The sequence below is a fragment of the Petaurus breviceps genome, unplaced genomic scaffold (assembly GCF_028583685.1).
Source record: "Petaurus breviceps papuanus isolate PSGF00001 unplaced genomic scaffold, PetGlider_PUasm1.0 224, whole genome shotgun sequence".
Taxonomy (NCBI): Eukaryota; Metazoa; Chordata; class Mammalia; order Diprotodontia; family Petauridae; genus Petaurus; species Petaurus breviceps.
In genome coordinates, this window is record NW_027185887.1 from 5265827 (window position 1) to 5284395 (window position 18569).

The window sequence follows — 18569 nt, forward strand, 5'->3', positions numbered from 1 at the left end:
CTTTCGAGATTTCTAGGTAAATCACTGCATCATTTTTTGGGGGGGGAAGGGATATTTTGTCACATCTTTGCCAATCCTTATTCTTTCAATTTCTTTCTCTTATTTATTGCTATATCAATTAATAGTAAAAAGAAAGACCTTGTTTTATCCATTAACTTAGCAAACTTATATTGTTTCTGCATTGTAAATAATACATCACTTGGTTTTAGATATATTATTTTGATGATACTAAAAAGATCCCTTCCATTCTTCTTTTTTTTTATCCTGTACTGTAACTTGTGTTGTTAAAGGCCATTTATGTGTCTATTGATATAATCATGTGATATAATCATCCTAATGTAGAATCATCCCTACATTTCTAGTATAAATTCAACTTTATCATAGTAAATAATTTTGATTATATTTTGGTTAGGCCTTTATTTAAAATCTTTGCATTAATACTCATTAAAGACATTGGTTTGTAATTCTCCTCTTCCTTATCCTTCCCTAGTTTATCAGGAGCATATTGTGTTTTCTTTTTTTTTGCTATCATTGAATACATTTTTTTTTTAAATATAGGTAGTAAAATTTATTAAGTACCTGATGGAATTCACTTGTAAACTACATGTACCTGGGTTGGGTACATTTTCTTTTTCTTTAAATTTAGCTTTTTCCTTTAGTATTTCATTTGTGGTTTGTTAAGTAGGTTTCTATTTTTAGATGCTTCTTCAATCCATTTTTTGTTTTGTTACTTTGGATTTATTTTTATTTTTCCTTTATTCATATAATTGTATAGTTTCTGTTAATTCTTTTTAACTCTTTCATGTTCACTGCATATTTTGTATTATTTCTTTTATTTTGCTCAAATTAGGTAACCATATACCAATTTTATTACTCTTCAAAATAATGATAGCATTTAAAGGTTTGAAAAGTACTACATATTTATGCATATATAAATACACACATATGTACATATACATACATACACACACACATATATATATATATATATAAAATCTTATAGTTCTTAGTTTTTTCCATGAGTTTCATAATCTTGTTCTCAATTTTTCCTGATTCTTTTATTTTGTGATTGTTTTGATGTTTTTAATTTATTGGTCTTCTACAGTTTTTTAATTGAATTTTTCAGTTTATTAAAGCTCAGTTTTTGCATTTTGTTAATACCTGAGATAGAAATATTCCTTAAAGGACTATCTATCTGAGCTTCATTGAATAAATGTTGATATTTTGTCATGTTGCTATGAATCTCTTTAAAATAAGTTATTTACTGCTTTCATGAGTTTTTCTTTCAGCAATTGTTTAGAATTTTGTGGCTTAGCCTCCATTTAAATATCCCCCTTCATCAATTCTTCCTTTATTGATTATTCATTTTATTGTTTTAAGCTCAGTAAAGGATTTTAACAAAATTCTGCCTCTTTACATTTAATTATAACATCTTTACACCCAATTTCTATAAAGGTACTTTGTGTTCCTACCAGCACACATTTAATTTTTTTTTCAGAAATCTTAAAGATATTTAAAAATCTAATTTTCTAGTGATCTATGCATCTCCATTTTTTTCTTTCTATATTGTGTCTTCCCTCTCAGTCTTGTCTCTGTCTTCTCTATGCGGATGATTCCCAGATTATATACCTTCTCCTAAGATACAGTCTCACATAAACAACCACCTAACTGACATTTTGAAAGGAATTTCACATAGACATCTTAAACTCAACACAGATCTTTCCTCCAGAGCTTACCACTTTTTCTTTGGCTCTTTCTAGGTCCCTCTCTCATTCTAGTCATCTAAGGCCCTCACCCTGAAGTCATCCTCAAATCCTCTTGCCCTGAGTTTTCAAGCAGTTTCCAAATTCTTCCACATCTCTCATTTCCAATCCATTTTTTAAATATTCATGAGGAAAACTTTATTACTAAAATAAATAGCCAACTATGTCAACACCTTGCTTAATTCCCTTGTTTTTTTTTTTTAATTACATCTAGTAACAATATAATAACCTCCACTTGGCATCGAGAATCCGAATTTCTAAACTGTTTCCAATCCACCTTTCCAGCTTTATTGTCTATTACTACTCTTCAAACTGTATGGTTGTAGGTGCCAAAGGTCCCAGGCACTCCTAAGAAGCAGGGATCCTGCTCAGGGAGGGTGGGCTTCATAAGTGCCCACTTACTCCAAATGAAACCAATATAGACTCTCCCGACCCCTCTCAAGCTTTGAGGGGAAATGCCCTGAGAGTCGAGGAGTACTCACCCCTTAAAGGTGCCACCCATGTCCCAAACCCTCTTGCTCCACTTTCTTTCTACCAATGCTGTTTTCAGCACTACTAAAGGCCCCCGGTAGTGTGAGGTTACAACAACTACAACCACAACTTACCACCAGCACGGCAACCCTCCTTTCCAGCTTAACGTTAGTCTACAAATCTTTCTCTGTGGATCAATCTATTTAGTTAAAAAAAAAAGAAGAGAAGGGTGGCGAAGGGGGCAGGGACGCGCTAGGGGAGGAAGTGGGAATAGCTGGGGGCCAAGTTGCCTGGCGCGTCCGGCCCCGCCCCGCTCCGCCCCCCCCTGTGGTGTTCACAGGGCCTGCACCGACAGTCACAAGATGGTGGAAAGTGTAGAACTGCAGAAATTGGTTAGAATTTCTGAACTGCAAAGAATTTTGGACTATGTCAGAAGGAACAAGCGCAGGCATAAACTCAAACTTCTCAGAAAAACACAGCATTTATTGTTTTGGGTTTATTTTTTTTTTTTTGTAATGAAAAACACAAGTACAAAATGAGAAAAAGAAAAAAAAAAAGTCATTACCGTGGACACAGCCGACCGTAAGAAAGGATTCAGTATAAAACAGTAAGTTTCCATTTAACTACGAACTGTTTTCAGAGTTGCCCAGCTTTTCTTTGCTTTCTTGGCTTTCTTTTGTTCTTTGCTAGGCACTTTTCCCTTTATTTTTCCCCTCCCCCGAGGCTATATATATATATATATATACACTTATACATAGATATCTATAAATGTACACATACACACGCATACACGTATGTGTAAGACCGTATTATGCTTATTTCCTCCTATCATCTGCTTCTCTGAAGGTGAATAGAATCTTCCTTCACAAATCAAAGTATAACCAGCTCATCATTTCCTACACCACTGCAGTATTCCAACCCAATCAAATCCTATCTGAGAGATTATTTATGAAAGTGTCCAACCCCCCCCCCCCCCCCCCCCCCCCCCCCCTCCCCCCCCCCCCAACCATTTTCTGCCTTCCTTCTCTTCTTGGCTACATAGGTTTTATTTATACAAGAAAATTTTAATTTAAAATAATCAAAATTGTTCTTTTTACACTTCAACAGTGCCCTAGACTTGTAATATAGTTTAAGGTCTGATACTGTTGTGTTGAATATACTCCTTTTATATCTTTTTTTTTTTTCCTGGTTTCTTTGAATTCTTAACCTTTTGTTCTTCCAAATGAAATTTGTAATTTTTTTCTAATTTAAAATAAGTTTTTTAGTAATTTGACACGACATTGAATAGATTAGGTAAAATTGTTATTTTAAAAATTATATTGACTTTACCTACCCAGGAACAATAAATATTACTTCCATTATTCAGATCTGAATTTATTTGTATAAAAATGCTTTATGTTTATGTTCATATAGTTCCTATGTCCATTTTGGCATCTTACATCTGCTCTTCCCTCTGTCTATCATGATATAAGACTTCAGAAATGACCATTTTGTGATTTGCTGGCTGAACTGATAAAACTCACCAATCTAGCATCAGTCAACAGCAGGTTTTAAAGAAACCTGTTTTGCATTTGTGTTGATTCCACAAGTGCAACAAATTATTAGTTCTATGGATATTTCTGGGACTAAATGTGTGGGAATTTCTGGGACTTCACAGTGTGAGCCAGGCTAAGGTTTTATTTATCAGAAAACAGTTGTCCAAAAAATCATTCCCCACCTAATCATTGTATGAAAGTTAATGGGCAACCTTGTAGCCTTTCAGACTATCTTCCACCTATTAAAAATGGTGTAGAACCAAAGCAACCTAGCTGACTAATTATCACCTCACTTTTCTCATTGTCCACAAATGTACCAAACACCTTTGTAGTTTCTTGGACTGAAGAAATTAGAAGAAACTATTCTATGGAAGTATATCTTGTAAAACAGTTGTCTTCTACACTTCAGAGGTAATGAGCAAAGGGTTAGGAACTAGACCTTTAATTTAAGAAAAACTGACATCGGAACACCTATGACCAGTTTTAAGGGGTTTCTGTACTCTGTCTGAGTGGTAAATTGCACCTAACTGTTCCATGTTGGGCACTGATTTATTCATACCTGCAATGTTTCAGTGAAACCCTGTATATTTAAATGAATTAGAAAAAGCCAATTTGGGTTTGTCCTGTATGTGATAAGATGACTCCATAATGATTACCATATGATTATTGATGGTTTGTTTATGAAAATCCAAAAGTACTGTATTGATTGTGACAAAATAATGTTTAAGGAGGATGGATCTTGGGCTCCTAGATCAGAAAATAGTTGATGGATATATGGTTTCCCCCTTGGTTTACCAGGGTATCTTCTTACCATCAATCTTCAAACAAAAGTAATAAAGTAGAAGTAATTGACCCCACTAAAGACAGTTCATCAGATGAGGAAGAGGAAGAGGAAGAACCATCTGCCAAGCAAACCTGTTTTTTCTATCTCTTGCATCACCATTAAATAACAAAAAGCATTTTAAATCTGCCTCATCAAGTATCTCCAGTGTCAAGAACCCCCAAGCCTTCCTATGGTAGACACAAGCTATGTTAATACATCCCTCATAGAAGACTTCTGACACCCATTCTACACTACTTCCATGCCTTATAACTTAAAAGGTTTAGATTTCTTTCCCTTCTTATCAGGAGACAATCAGCATTACACCTTCCTTCTCGCCATTTCAGCAGCAGCTCTCTTGAATGATCAAGGCCCCATATACTAATCTCATTTTTTTTTTCCATATGCCTCTTCACAGATGTTTCTGGATGAGTTAAATACAAGAGGTAACTTTGCCCTTCCAACCGCAGATGGAAGCAGTAGTGGCAGTAGCAGCAGTCTTATTTCCCCTAACAGTCTGTGAGAAAGTCATAGCCTTGCAATTGACAATAGAAGCTGGGCAGACAGGGCATCAATCTTAGTATCATACCGGACATTATCTCATTGAACTGATTTCACCTCTTGCTCTCCTTGTCTCCTCCCCACCTCCTACCCCCTGAATCAGTGATTCAGAAATTAAAAAAAACAAAAACTTTGTGCTGTTTTACTTTATTGTTTAGAAATGTACATGAATATTTTTCCTTTTTTAGGAACAAAATTAAATGTATAGAGAACAACAAAAAAAAAGAAATGATTTCTCATAAAATAACAATATCCTCCCTATTCTTTTAACCCCAATGAAGTTTTCCTATAGGTATTCTCAACTTGACAACTCTGAAAGAATGTGAGTTTTGAAAACAAATAAACGACTACCCTTAAAATGCAATAGATACATGAAAGCATTGATTTTATTTATTAACCATTTTGGTGAACTGGACTTGTTTATTTGATGATTCTTTTGAGAAACTAGTATAAAATTCAAAGGTTCTTTTCAACTTTAGTTTATGGTGGAGGAAGGACTCAGATTCCTCCTCTTTATTTTTTTTCTCAGAACTGTATTTTCTCTTTATTGATAATTGAACCAGTTTTCCAGGATAAATTGTTTTGGGGATACAAATTATTTTCCTTTTATTTGTAGAATATCATGTTTTAGTTTTTTCCTTTGAATTCTCATAAGACTATGTTTATTTAAATTAAAATTATTTTTCCTTGGTTACTAAAAGGTTTTTACTATTTGCCCACAATATTTTTGTTAAATCCTTGAGTCCAGAAGGTTGACCAAACTATTTCATGGTGATATAAATTGTATGTTTCTATAAGTAGTTTGTGTATTATACAAAAATATTCTTTGTCTTCTGCTTTATATTATTTCTGAGTATTTAAGAAAATATGATTTCCTGAAGTTTCATTCATGGTTTATATTAGTCATATTTTTTTTTCTTGGAAGAGCCATGATTCTCAGATTGTCTATATATACTACTTTTAAAAAAATCAGTTACCTTTATTTTAATTATAAATTTTTTACATCATGGTAGTTTTTTGAAAAAAATATTCCTCTCCCTCTAAAGGAAAATTCCCTTGTGAAAAAGAAAAACCTCTTAAGCACAAACTACCAAGACAGTAACCATATTTTACAGTATATGCCCATTTCCACAGCCTCTAACTTTTCAGTGAAAATAGGAAGTATATATTCCGTATTCAGAGTTCATAGTTTTGGTTTGTAGAAATCTCATATTTTGTTTCAATTTTATTGCATTGTTTTTAAATAATTTTTTTTCCTCCATTCATTTTTTAAATTACATATTAGAATTATTTTGTGAAAGAATCTCATGCTTTGGAATAAATTTTATTAAATGAGATCATTTATGGAAAACACTTGATAATCCTTAAAGCAACTATATAAATCCTAGCTATTAATATTGTCATCACTATTGTTGAATAGATACTACATACATTGTTATAATTCTCCACCATATTATTCATGTTGTTCTTTAAAAAACAAAACAAAGAAAAAAAAAAACCCACCAAAACTCTCTAGTGCTTTCGGATTTCCATTGATTTCTTTAATCTTTCCTTAGCACATACTCTAGATTTACTCATTTAACCCAAATCCACTGGCAGGTCAGGGCCTTAGAGGGTGGCTACCATGTCTCCTAAAGGTTCCAGATTCAATTCTGAGGTACTGTGCAGTATTTTCTAATACTATAGCTTATGAGCCTTAGCTATCATTTGATATCTATTTTATTCACCAGTCATAATTAGGTTTTTGAAATAGTGTTTACTGTGGTGTAGTTAGTATAAAAATTCCCCTGTCATCTTTGATATACTTTCCCATAAGTACATATAGCATACTGACCCTGGAGTCAGGAGGACTTGAATTCAAATCCAACCTTAGACACTAGCTGTGTGACAGTGGGCAAGTCACTTAACCCTATTTACCTCAGTTTCCTCTTCTATAAAATCAGTTGGAGAAAGAAATGGCAAACCAGTTTAGTATCTTTGCCAAGAAAACACGCCAAAGGGTCACGAAGTGTCAGATATGACTGAAATGACACAGCAACAACAGATTACTCAAGGATTATGGGATCAAACTTAAGGCACATGTAGAAAGGTGTAACTTACAGCACATGGAAGCCTTTTTTGCTATAGTCTTCAACATGAAGGACAGTTTAGCTTTTCTGCTAGGCTTCTTGTAAAGTCTTGAATATTCCTGTTCTCACTGATTCTAGTCTGTCTTCACTTCTTGATATGCACTCTGTAGTCAGCAACTGCTCTACCTGACTAGGACTCCATAGAGAATTCACAGTCTTCTAGCACTATGAAGTTCATAAGACTGTCCCCTTCTTAATAGTGGGGGGAATAATAGAATGTGAAAGGCAACCACTGACTGAGGCCAAGGTAATTACTTTAAGGTACTTGCCTGTAGACTTTCACTACTAAGTGGCTAGATGCTTAATTTTATAAATGTTCCAAAGGGTGTGACTAGGTTTCTTTCACTAATCTCAACACTTTTTTCAGAATATCACTGCAATTCATCTAGTGATTTTTAAGTCCATCTAAATTGATCAAGGACTATTTCATACTTAGTTTAAAGTTTATGGTTTATTGATTCAATAAAAATTTGTTCTCAACTGACAAAGTTATTAGCAACTTGTCAGTTACCTTTCATTAGGGTAGGGTGATTTGAATGGTTGACTCAATGGACACTTAACTTTATTATTCTCGGTCATTTAGAGGGTCTAACATTTGTCAGTTTTTCATTTTTCTTCGTAGTTCCACATAATCTCTGCTGGAATTGAGCACAATAGTCTTCACTGGTTCAGTTGTCTGCTGGTCCCTTCAAATTTTAGATAAGTTGTACTCTGGGAGTAGCTTCCTATTACTGTCTTATGTACTATTCTCTTCTGGGCCAGGAAAAGTGATATTAAATTTCATTGGCAAGGAAAGAGTTCCTGAAGCCTGTTCAACAAAAGGATGGGCGATCTGGTAATTGGTAATCATAGCTACCATACACCACCTAATGAAAACCAAACAGCATACCCATCATTGCTATGTGTAAAAAATCAAAGCCTTCTATTAAAGATAACAATCTAATTGCAGATTAGATACTATTAAATATTCCTGAGATCCTCTCTGCAAATGAATATGAGTGAGAATAAATGATAAGATGAGTCTTCAGGGTTACTATACCTATGTAGACAACAATTCTCTTTATCACGTGTATGTGTTTACACCAAAGCTTAATATCTTCAGTCCCATATTTTGGTTATCAAAACAACAAGCAAACAGTAACAACAACAATAGCAGCAGCAGCTTCAAAGACAACAGTAACATCACAGTATCCCTATATTGATGTTTTCTTTAGAAAATAATTCTTGGGGAACAGACTCCTTTTTTCTCTTGTTTAAAGTACTTTATTTGTTACATTTACTTTTTGTTTTGAGGGCGGAGGGGGTTAGGCTTAGAAATACTCCAGGTAGTAATCTTGCTGGAAATCTTGCCCTTATCCTTTTGAATAGTAACAGAGGAAATGACTTGAGGGATGGCCTGGTGTAGAGGAGGGAAGCTTCTATCTCAGGGTGGAGAACCTTCAGCCTTAAGCTTAAGGCTTCAGGTTCCCTACCCCTGATAATCCAACTTTTGCATATGAGAAAAATGAGTCCCAGAGAGATTAGGTGACTCCCAGGTTCACTCAGGAAGGAGGCAATCTTAATATTGGCAACTAGGACCTCTCTGTCCAATTTCAACATCTTTTTACCACCAACTTCTGGAAATTTAGCCAAAACTCAGGATTAGTTTCCATATCCCACTTTGTTGTTATTGTTTAGTTATGTCTAATAAACTCTTCAAGACCCTGTGAACCCTAGCACATGGCTACTGTCTGGGGCTGGGGGGTGTTTTAGCAGAGCTTTTTTTTTTTCTTTTTGAATTTCTGCAATTCTACTTTGTACATACAGCACAGTGCCTTCTTTGATGCAGGAGCATCTTTCTGGGGGGTCCTGTGCCAGTGTCTCCTATGTTTCACCATCAATTCCAAAGTTATTAAGAGAGATTGAATTTGTTCTTGTAATCCACCAATCCACCAGATGCTAGAAGGACATCAATAGTAGATGCATTAAAATGTAAGTTTTCTTAGGACTTTATCCTTTATAGACAAAATTTTGCAAATGCTTCTTCTGTACACTTGGAGTTGAGTTGTTTATAGAAAATATAGAATGATTTTGAATATTGACTGGGGGTCAGGGGGTGGGGAGGTTGTATTTGTTTCCACAATCCTACATTTATATGTGTCCAATTCTTTGAAGTATAAATTCGATCATGTAACATGACCCCCATCTCAAGCATTCATGCCCATGCTCAAGTTTCAAGGGTTAGAGTAGATAATTCTGTATATCAGTCTTATCTCTAGCTTCATATTGATTAAATATAGCCTTTACTACTCCAACTTGATATCTTTATGATATCATGATTCTGATTTTATAATTTACTTGTAATTTTGAAAATTGGAACATTCTTACTGCCAGCAATGAGAAAACATTTCCATTAATTAATATTTAATGAAAATACAAATAGGTATCACCAAATGGGTAATCTTTTATCAAGTGGGATTTACCTTGCAAAAAAGTCAATAAGTAGCTCTGTATCCCTATTAAAATGCTTCCTATTTTAAGATTAAATGAGAGAGAGAGAGATTGTTTCAATGATTTGACTCTGAAGACTACTAAATAACAGAAATTCAGTCTAGGAAAATCATTTAGCCTTCATAATAGAGAAGGCACACTTTCCTGCTTGCACCATTCTACTTGACCAGAGGATGACTTTCAGAGGATTGGTGAATTTTGACTTTCTCATAAGTAGCATCTGAGAAATAGTAATGAATGGCAGCAATATCTGTATTGGTAGCAAAGACAAACTAGATACATGAAGGAAAGTCATCTTTAGGAATCTACAAAGAGTTAAGTAGAAAAGCTATACTATATCAAGGGGTAGCATCTTGAGCAGATGTGCCATACACACAGCCTGTGGCCACATGCAGTCCACAGCACTACCAAATACCGCTAGATCCAGATTAAAATTTAATTGGGAAATATTTAATGAAATAAATAAAAATACAATGACACACAGATAATAAATTAATCAGTTGCCCCTAGGGATCCTGTGAGTTACTTAGTCATATGTGCACTGACTGAGCCTACTTTTGCCTGAAGTCTACATGTAGTTGTGAAAGACTGTGTCAAGGAATTATTAGTTTTCTTGAGGGGTAGTATTTTGTAATAGCAGCTCTTGCTATACTACCTTAGTAAATGCTCCTAGCTAAAAACTAAAAAAGTCTAACCGGCTTATTGTTATTAATTGATAATCATTGGTGGGGGAGGGATGCCATATACCATTTGGGGCTTATGAACGATGACATTAAAAAATCATCCCTTAGTACCCTCTGAGTCCTCTAGTACTTAAGTAGGTGCATTGTATCTTCTTTCTGAGGACCAAACCTTTCAGAGAATCTGAGATTTGGGAGATAGATCCATAGTATGTGATGTTTTTTGTATAAATACACATCTGTTTAGGTGTAGGAACAAGGTTGTCTTGAAAACAATTATCATTTTGAGTAATAAGAATTAATTGTATCATGCAGATTCAATTTTCATTTAGTTCAAAGTGCCTGAAAAAAAAATCACACCCTATAGCATTTGTCTAGACAAATACTGTAATGCTCTTTGAAGAAAGGCTCATAATGATAAAGATATCAAGCTACTTCTGACTCATGCCGAAGTAGAAAAAAAAACAACACATAATGAACCAAATATGTTATGATACATTTGAAATGTATAAATTTTAGTCTAAAATTTAGACTCCATTTTGATTTGTTTTCATAACTGTTAGCTCATAAACAGTGTTTGAATGCCTTTCACATTAGATGATCTAATCTAGGATAGATATGATGATAAATAAGGACCTTCAATTTGTAAGAAAGGAAGGACAAGTAATGAATAGATGAACAGGGAGGGAAGGAATTGAACTAGAGTATAGGCCTTCAAGTGGAGAGAAAAAGAAAGGTGCAAGAGTTAGAATCAATAGAACTTGGAGAATTATACAATATGCAGGGGTGATAGAGAGGACAGAGTCAAAAATGACACTGAGATGACAAACTAAAAGTGATTGGGAAAATAGCAGTTTTTGCTTAAGTAATAGGAAAATTTAGAAAAGAGAAGGGTTTAGGGGAGAATAATAATAGCAGCTCACATTATTTATATGTGGTTATAAAATTTGTAAAATATTTTCTCATAAGAATCCTGTGAAGTAGATAATTATTATTACCTCTATTTTACAGATGCCGAAAATAAGTGTCTTTTCTCTTGACCAGGGCCACAGGACTAAAAATGAACAGCTTGTTGTTGTTCAGTCATTTCAATTATCTCTGACTCTTTGTGACTTTATTTGGGGTTTTCTTGGCAGGGATACTGGAGTGGTTTGCCATTTCCTTCTCTAGCTCATTTTACATTTGAGGATTACACAAACAGGATTAAGTGACTTGCCCAGGGTCACACAGCTAGTAAGTGTCTGAGGCCAGATTTGAAATCAGGCAGTTGAGTCTTCCTCACTTCAGGCACAGCACTATCCAATGTGCCACCTGATTGTTTCAGTAATAAACAGCTCTGGAAATCAAATCCAGATCTTTTGACTTGGAGTCCAGGACTCTTTCTCTCTCTCTCTCTGAAACTGCACTGCCTCGAAATGATGAGATGAGTTCAACTTCAGATATGTTGTACTTGAAATGTCAACAGGATATCCAGGAATTGTAGAACTAGTGGTCGGTCAGAAGGGAGATTGGGGCTGCATATGTGGATATTGGAGTCATAGCCCTAGGAGCTATGGGAGTAGATGAGATTACCGAGGGATGGTGTGCATAGAGGAAAGGAAAGAAGAGTTCAGACAGATCTTTGGGAGACATCCATATTTAGGAGGAGGAATTTAAAGGAAACTGAGAAATCTTGGCCATATAGGTAGGAGGAAGTGGTCAAGAGCTTTAAATACCACAGAAAGGTAAAGGAAGATAAAGTACAGCTGGATTTGTCACTTACAAAATGTACCATCTTAGAGAGATAGTATAAGTATTTCTAGGAAGTAATAGAAGAAGGAAAAGAAGTGGAGTTATCAGGTATAGATGACTCTTGAGTTTTGAAGTAAAATCAAGTCAGATCAACGAGCATTCATTAAACACCAACTATATGCCAGGCACTGGGCCAAGTGCTGGGGATTGTAAAGGGAAAATCATGGGGGAGGGTTCCTGTGATAGTAATAGAATATAAAGTTCCTCCTGTATTGGCTTGGTTTTCAAATTGATTGTGTTAAAACCCAGAGCTTGTTAATCCCACCTGTGGGATGGACTTGCTGATGTGAAAAGAAAGACACGAACTGGGAGGAGCTGGTGAGTAGATTTGGAGAGACAAGAGAGAGGCAGAAGAACTTTTTGGAAGCAGCACCCTCGTGGAGGAAGTTGCCTTTCCTTGGCATCACATTAAAGTTCCCTACTTTCAGAGTTCACACTGTAATGCGGGAGGCATAATGCAAACAACTATACATAAGCTATACACACATATGTATTGAGAGAGAGATCTGTTATGAAATCTATTTTTATTTTATAGAAGTAGATTTCATAACAGAAGGAACACGCTTATATTAAGAGGTATCAGGAAAGACAAAAATGCAGAATATAGGATTTTAGCTAACACTTGAAGGAAACCAGGGAAGCCAAGAGGCAGAGATGAGAAGGGGAATATTCAGGCATTTGGACAGTGAATGAAAATGTATGGAGCTGGGAAATGGAGTGTCTCTTCCTAGGAACAGAAAGGAGGCCAGTGTCAATAGATTATAGAGTACAAAGAAGTAACAAGACTGGAAAGGTAAGAAGGGGACAGGTTATGAAGGGCCTTAAAAACCAAACAGAATGTTGTATTTGATCCTAAAGGTAACAGGGAGCCACTGGAGTTTATGGAATTTATTGAATTGTGGGAGGGGGATGACATGGTCAGACCTCTGCATTAGTAAGATCAATTTGACTGTTGAGCAGATTATGGACTGGAGTTTGGAGAGACTGCTGCAATAGTGACATGAGGTCATAAGGGTCTACAGCAGGATGGTGGCAGTTAGCAGAAAAAAGAATAGGATATATATGAAAAGAGAGAGTGAGGACGCAAAAATGACACGTCGGTTGTGAGCCCCGGTTACTGGGAGGATGGGGATACCCCCCAAAGTAATGGAAAAGGTAGAAATAGGCGAGATTTGGTAGGCCGAGGAGAAGATACTAAATTCAATTTTTGACATGTTGATTTTGAGATCTCTATGAGACATCCAGTTTGAGAGGTCCAATAAGAAGTTGGAAATGTAAGACTAGAGGTTAGCAGAAAGGTTAAGGCTGATAAATAGATCTTGAAATTATCAGTAAAGAAGTGATAACTGAACAAGCAAGATAGTACATGGGGAGAAGAAAAGAGGACCCGGGATTGCGCCTTGGGGAACATCAGTGGTTTGTGAGTGTGATCTGGATGAAAAGCCAGGAAGGGAGACTGAAAAGGAGTCATTCAGTAGGTAGGACAAGTAGGAGAGAGGATTATGATGAAAACATAGAAAGAAGAGAGTGTCAATAATAAGATGGTATTAGGGGTTTTGAATATATCAAGAAGGATGAATATTGAGACAATAGTAGAAAAAATAATAAAGTAGGAAAGACAGAGAATGATAGCTTTAGAAGATGGCTCTGTCAAGGGGATTTTTTTTAATGATAGGTGGAACTTAAGTATGATTATAGTGATTGGGGAAGGATATAGTAAAGAAGGAAATTTAAAGATGGAGAGAGAGAGAGGAGAGTCAATTGAGCAACTTCATGCAGGAAGCAGGAAACAATGAAATAAAAGATAGAAATAGAACAGTTATCCTTGGAAAGGAAAAGTTTTACCTCATCTTTCCAGTCTGAAATAATGGGATAGAGGATTTTGAAGATATGGAGAGTTTTAAGGTGTAATGGGGAAGTAAAAAACCCCAAAACAAAGTCTCAGTCTTCTTAGGAAGTTAGGCCATGTTCTGATATAGTATGTGTATGTGTGTGTGTATGCATGTGGAATTGGAGGCTTGCAGAGACAGGAAGAGGTTTGAAATAGCTGCTGTGGAGAGTGAGATAGGAGAAAATAAAAGATGGATAAAAAGATTGCCATGGAATGGTGAGGACTCAATTGAGTTTGGATAATATGAATTTGTAATGGATTAAGGCCACATGGTCAATGAATTATAAAAAAACAGAGAAGGTAATGGTGATCTAGGGTGGAGAATTAGGGTCTGAAAAGCATGTGGGAAATAGAAAATTGATTACATAAAATATCAAGATTGTGAGGGGATAGAATTTATTCAACAACATCCCATCCAATCCAGACTTTTATTAAGTACCTGTTATGTGCTAGGCACAGTGCCAAATCCTAGGGATATAATTGATAAAAAGAAAGCCAGTTCTTGCCCTCAAGGAGATTACAATATAAAGCAGGAAAGTGGAAGGAAAAGAGGGTGGGGAAGGACACAAAGGATACCTAGCCTGAGGGAATTTTGTTCTGTGGAGCTGAAACCCAGCAGAGCAGCAGAAGCAAAGTGGAATGACCTAAAAGTCCAGTTTTTGCTGTAAGGCATTGGCAGGTATTTGATATTCCACTGTCTGTTACTCCACTCAAAGGAGATAGAAGCCTGAGTGAAGGAATCAATGCCAATCTGGGCTTGAGTAAGGAGTATGATGATGAGTTTTTCCTGGGATGGGGCATCAGGTAGCGCAACAGATGCAAGTATACCCAGTTTCTGCCCTCTACAAAAGAAGGCACTAGGGGGAGTTTGGTACTCTACCCTACAGCCCTTCAGTCAGAGGAGAGGAGGCTAAGTGAGTGATACGGTGTCAATCCAGGCTTCAGTTAGCATCATGGTGCTGAATTTGGAAATGATGAGTTGTAAACCAGGGAGGGCAGCAGATGCAAGTGGAGTGAGTAGATGGATTTATACATGAAGAGAACAGAGATGAATTGAGTTTGGAGTTATATGCCTTGCACCATTTTGTTCTCCCTGTACTCACCATTCTCTCTCTGACTGTGATCAGACAGACATGTCAAGCAAATAAAAAAAAAAAAAAAGTCTTAGCCAGCAGCATGGTGTTCTTGAGTTAGCAGTCATTTTTGAAAGTCAGGGAAGGAAGAAGATGTCAGAGGCTCATAGAACTAAAGTTGAGAGGCAGCTCAGAGGTCATCTAATCCAATTCCTTAATTTTAGAGTGGAGGAAATTGAGGCCCGGAGAAGTGTCCAGGGTAATAAAGAGTAAAGTCAAGAGTCTAAGCCAGGTCCTTTGATTCCAAATCCATTACTTTTCCCCAATTCCAAAGACTTAGCTAGAAGTGACACAGTAATCAGATTCATGATAGACATTAAGATTCAAATATAATTTTAACATACTCCAAGTAACTTCTTCCTTCTAGAGATTCTATTAGTTTTGTAGCACCAGTAATTTAAGGGACTGTAGTATGTGGGAGCTAGAATCAGATTTGGTGATAGCAGAGCACAGGAAAACCATTTACATGCAGGATGAGAATTTTCATGTCCATTGGCCCCATCTCCACCACCACCTTTCTTATAATAGAAAGTGCAGAGATCAATACGCCTCCAAGGAAGAAGAAAAGGAAGACAGGAACAGCTGTAAGCAGCCTTGTATTGAGGCTGTAATCCTGATGAATAATGTTGCTGTCATAACAGCGGGGATAATTTAATGCTGACACTTAGCAACATGATAAATAGCTTGTCAGACATAGGCAGTGACAGAGTCAAGTGAAACTGCCCATGACAAGTTCTGAAATATTAATCTTCTGCTAGACTGTGCCTGGGCTAAAGGGGTAGTAGTGTGTGCAGGGCCAAAGATGGAGACACATCATAATATAAACAAATGGACTTTCTACCCCAATGAATTTTGCAGCTTAGAAAGGTCTTATTCTTTTTAAAATATTTATGCCTTGATGCTGACTGTGTATTTCCATTTGATAAGATTTTTTAAATGGTAGGAATTGTAGGAAGTCTTATCAGACACTCAACTTTTCCTTTCTGTTCTTCTTTTTTCAACGAATGTGTGAATGGGGAGTATTTAACTACTATTTTTCTTGTTGAATTAATAAATCTGTTACTTCTGCTGAAGGAAGGCTAGAAACATCACAAAAACATGGCTTTGTGCAGAACAATGTTCCAACTGATCACATGGCCTTGCTTTCAGGTGGTATCACAGCCAACTATTTTTAACATTGATTAGGTATTTTTATTTCATTTTTAATTTTCTCTTTTTCAATAGTGTCTTGATGGGAAAAAATGATTTTCATTATTCAGTTTCATTTTTAATTAAGTTTAGCTGCTGCTGCTATGCATTACTGTCTGTGTGTGTGTGTGTGTGTGTGTGTGTGTGTGTGTGTGTAGTTGGTAGTGGTGGTTTTTAGGGAGACAAAGGATGGAAAAGCCTAGTCTTCACCAGAGTAGGTTTGGTGGTGGCAAAGAGGAAAAGGATAGAGGAGATAGTGTTTGTTCTTGAGTTGTTTTTCAGTCATCCGAATCTTTATGACCCCATTTGGGGTTTTCTTGGCATTTTTCCATTTCTTTCTGTAGCTCATTTTACAAATGAGGAAATAGAGGCGAATGGAGGGTTAAGTGACTTGCCCAGGGTCACACAGCTGGTAAGTGTCTGAGACTAAATTTGGACTCACAAAGATGAGTTCCAGACTCTAGACCTGGAACTCTATTCACTGCACCACCTAGCTGCTTGATGGAATTTGTATCATAGGTCAAATCCTTAAAGACAGTTTTGTTTGGGAGGGTACAGATTTCTAGCTGTTTGAATTTTGCCTACACAGCTTTCATCCTGACTTACTCAAAAGAGTTAGTCATGGTTGGGAATTCACTTATAGACTTACTTCACTAGCTACTTAACCTAGTGAAGTTTCCCAGTACATTATTCTAATTATTCATATTTTTTGCTACATTTGCTCAAATATTAAGAATAGACTGTAACCATAAATTCAGTCTTGGAGAAGTTTCACATTCCTAGTTTGAACACATCCCTTGATTACTTCAGGAGGCACCTTGAGAAGGTGCCACTTTGTAGATTTTTTTTGTTTATATTTTTTATTTTCATGAGTTATCTACACCCTATAGCAGCCCACCTGTACCAGTAGTGGTACCAGAAAACTGAAGTAGTAGAAAGTATGATAGAAAATTTATCATATAAATATAATGATAACACTTTTTAAAGAAAGTTGCTGATGTTCTCAAAGTACAGTGTAAAAGATCATTAAGTTTGGAATCAGAGAAGGAGGTTCAGATTTGGCTCTACCTTTGTGAACTTGGGCAAATTACTAAATCTCTATGAAATTTTGTTTTCTTGACTGTAAAGTGAAGGTATTGGTTTCTTTCCCCTCCCCTCACCCTGACCATATAAGCCAGGGTTTACAACCAGCTCTCAGAAAATAAATTTAAAACTGCACATGCTACTTTTAAGTGTAGTCTGCAATTATTATTAACATTTTCTCTATCATTTTCTTAGATCTAGGCAATCAGCAAAGTAATAAATCAATCCTTGCTTTATAGCATTTGCTCATTCCCGAGGTGTAAATAGTCACTGAATATTTTAAAATTAGCTCTCAAGAGCCCTTTTTGAATTGACTCCAGAAAGCCCTGGCCAATGATTATATCCCCCTCCCCCCGACCCCATTCTCCTACAGTAAAGATATGGGTTAGTTTAAAAAAAAAATCTGAGACAGAAGTAACAGTAACATCTTTGACCTGTCTAACTCTGGGTGCCCTGGTGAGCTCCAATAGTATAAAATCAATCTGTCCATTTCTATTGCCTCAGAAAGTCAGCTAGCTTTCACAGGATCCTGTTTTAATTTCTCAAATCTATTCCTGCTGAAAAGAATATTATTTGAATATTGGCTGATTATCAATGCTATATCCAGGAAATTTAATGTGCAATTCACCTATTCCCACCTATTCAGCACTTCATTTGATTCCACTACCAATTACTGCTGTACTGAATTAATTCCCAAGGTACTGATTTCTCATAATGACTGACAGGGGGTGCTGCTTCTCTAAGTACCAATTGACCTGGGTGGGTATTATTAACATAGATGGAGTGTCCTAAGAGGACTATAAGTTGGATGGAAATGGTAAAATGGTCTTGCAGATGAGGAATGTGAAAGAGAACAGTCAGACTGTCTTATTGAGTCTCCGTTCAGCTCTGAGATTCTGCATTCTTGTAACAGTTAACAGTGTCATAGCAACTGCATTGACAATATCTGTGAGTTGTGCTGATACAGGCTTGGAGTACTGCTTTAGGAGTTCACACCTGTTTGTAAGAGTGATTCCTGATAAATACACAGACTC

General features: G+C 36.1%; 1 pseudogene; it reads left to right on the forward strand.

The window, feature by feature from the left end:
• The first annotated feature begins 2596 nt into the window (after positions 1–2596).
• Positions 2597–5201, forward strand: LOC138166492 (E3 SUMO-protein ligase PIAS1 pseudogene; annotated as a pseudogene).
• The last annotated feature ends 13368 nt before the right edge of the window (positions 5202–18569 follow it).